The sequence below is a fragment of the Struthio camelus genome, chromosome 31, assembly GCF_040807025.1.
Source record: "Struthio camelus isolate bStrCam1 chromosome 31, bStrCam1.hap1, whole genome shotgun sequence".
Taxonomy (NCBI): Eukaryota; Metazoa; Chordata; class Aves; order Struthioniformes; family Struthionidae; genus Struthio; species Struthio camelus.
Genome location: NC_090972.1, coordinates 410001 through 412865, shown reverse-complemented (window position 1 = coordinate 412865; position 2865 = coordinate 410001).

Sequence of the window (2865 nt, the reverse complement as noted above, 5' to 3'; positions counted from 1 at the left end):
CCTCCCGGGCGCTGGCGGCTCTCCCCGCCTCCGACTCCGCCCACCCCCCCACCCCCGCTGCCGCCGCCCGTGCCGGCGCGCGGCCGAGCCTTCCCGCTGCTGCTGCTGCCGCCCTGCCTCCCGCTCCATCGCCGCGGAAGGCCCCTCACCCCCCTCCGGCGCTCCCCCCCCCCCCCCCAAACCCCGCTCCACCTGACTCCCCCGAGGACCTCGCTGCCGTTCACCGGGAGCGGGCTAGGGGAAGGAAGAAGGAGGGAGCCGGGGCCGGGGCCCGGGGAAGGGTCGGGGCCCGGGGGGGGGGGGGCCCCCGCCGGCGGAGGGGAGGGTCCGGCGGGACGGACGGACAAAGCAGTGCGGAGGGCCGGCGGCGCGGCCCGTGTCACGGGCGACAGCGCGCAAGCGGAGGGGGGGGGGGCGGCCCGGAGTTTGGGGGGGGGGGGGGCCTCCCGGCCCTCTGGCGAGCGAGACAGCCACGCGAGAGCGAGCGAGACCGCGGGGCGCGCCGGGGAAGGGCCGGCGGGCCGTGCGAGCCTCACTGTGAGGAAGAGGGGTTTCGGCCCACCGTGGCATTCCAAAACCTGCGCCGGCCCACCGCCGGGCCGCTGCCGGGCCACCGCGCCTCGTTGCCGATGCCGACGGCACTGAACACCGGTGTGGTCCCCTGCCCGCCGTGTCCCGGTTGCCGTGCGTGAACCCGAGTTCACCTGTCCCGCACTCTGCGCCACAGGGCCGAGCATGGGGCTCGGCCCGCCGGCGGGTGTACGGCCCTCCCGAGGCCCGCTAGCGCGGGGGCTCGCTCGCCGAAAGCCCGCCGCCGATTCCCCGCCGCCGGTGGGGGACCGTCCCCGTCTGCCCTCTCGCCTCCGCTGGCGCCCGCCGCCGGTGCCCGTCTCCGAGCGCCGCCCCCGCCCCTTCGCCCGACGGTGATCCGCCGCCGCCGGGGCAGGGGAGGGTCCGGCCCGGGGGAGGGCCCGGCAGAGCGGGCGGCAGTGCGTGGGAGGGTCGGCGGGGCTTGCTCCCCCGGTGCCCGCGGGAGGAAGCGGCGGGTGGAGACGCGAGCGAGATCGCATTCCGGGTTGGGACGGGTCCCACGGGTCCCCACTCCTAAGCTGTGGGGGGCGGACCCGGGGCGGGCTGCGGCGGAGCAGCCCGTCTAGCAGAGGCGGTGCGGACAGGCGTTCCGGGACGGCGCGCGGGGCGGGCGCCGCGCCGCGGCGGACCCCAAGCGGGGGCGTCGCGCGAGGCCACGCGAGGCGACGTGTCGTGCCCGAGCGGGCGGCCCAAACCACGGCTCTCCTCCCGGGCGCAGCTGCCACCCGGCGCCGGGTTACTGAGGGAAACCCCGGGCCCCGGGAGGAGGACGAGGTCGTGGCGGTGGGTGTCGGGCGCACCCCGCGGGTGGACGCTCCGCCGAGGGGCGCTGGAGCCGGCTGGCGGGTGCCGGGTTCCCCTCCGCGCCCCGCCTCGTCGCTGCCGCTGAGGCTGCCGCCGTCGCCGCGAGGCGGCGGTGGCCCGGCGGCGGGCGGCGGCGGGGGAGGCACCCCCGCGGGGATTTCAGGTCGTTTCCCTCACCCCAGGGCCAGGTACCTAGCGTCCGCGCTTCTCCTGCCTCCCCTCGGTGACCCACCCGTGTGGTCCCGTGTGCCAGCGTGCTCCTCCCGGGCGCTGCGCTGCGCGTGCCGCACCGGCCGTGCCCTGCCGGCCTTCCACGCTTCCTCCTCCCCTCCCTTCCCCCCCCCCCCACACCGCTCCAGCCGCCCCACGCCGTGCCGTGTGGGGGCCGCGCTGCGAGTCGGCCGGGCCGGGGGCGGCGGGGGGCGGCGGGGGGGGGGGGCGCGCTGGGAGGAAGGAGGAGGGCCTCCGGCCACCGCGGCCGCCGGTAGCGGCCCCCCCGGGTAGGGATGGCCATGGGCCCCGGGCTCCGGGCCCGAGGGTTCTCGGTCGGAGAGCCGGGCGGGGGTTTAAAGACTCGGGCGGCCCGATGCGACCCGGGGGGCAGCCGGGCGTGCTGCCGGAGGGGCCGGGGGGTCGGCGCGCGCGGGCGCCGCACCCCCCCATGCCCGCCGGCGCGGCCCGTGCATGCCCCGCGGGCAGCCGGGACGGAGAGGGGTACCCTGCCCCCTCTCTCCGCGGTCTGGTCTCGGCGGAGAGACGCCGCGCGGTCGGCTTGCGCCGGCCTGCCTCGAACGCGCGACCCCGGCGCGAGCGCGTGCTCGCCGCCGGGACGGCGAGCCCCCACCGCGGGTGGTGCGGACGCCGAGCCCCAGCGCATCCCTTCTCCTCCCTGGCCGGTGCTCTCAGTCTCCCGCCGTGGCCGTCGGCGGCACCCTTCCTTCCCTCCCCCCCCGCCCTGCCCCGGCACTCCGCCATCCGGCGCGCCTGCCTCGCTCTGCCCGACCCGGCTTCGCTGGGCGGCAGGCGGGCGGCGGGCGGGCGGGCGGGGGCGGCCCCTCCCGGTCTCCGCGTGGAGGCGGGGAGAGCGGGCGCCGTTCCCCGTCCGTCCCGCCTCGCCCGTCTGCCTGCCGCCAGGCGTCTGCCCGCGGAAGGGACGGGCGAGTGCGTGGCGTCGCTCGGGAGGCTGCGTGTGTGCAGGCGGGTGTTGGGTGCCGTCTCCGGGGCGGCGGAGCTGGAGGCCGGTGAGGCGAGCGAAGGAGCTCGGAAGCGTGCGGCTGGCGGGTCGCGGGCGCGCGGGCAGCGGGTGGCGCCGCTCCCAGCGGCGGCCGGGCTCCGACGCCGGGGCTCCGCGGGGACCCACACCCCGGTCCCTGAGGCAGGTGGCGCGGCTGGCGCGCCGCTCCCTGCTGGGCCAGGCCGAGCCGGGCGCCTGGGCCGGACTCGAAGCGAGAAAGGGGTTGTCCCAGGTCG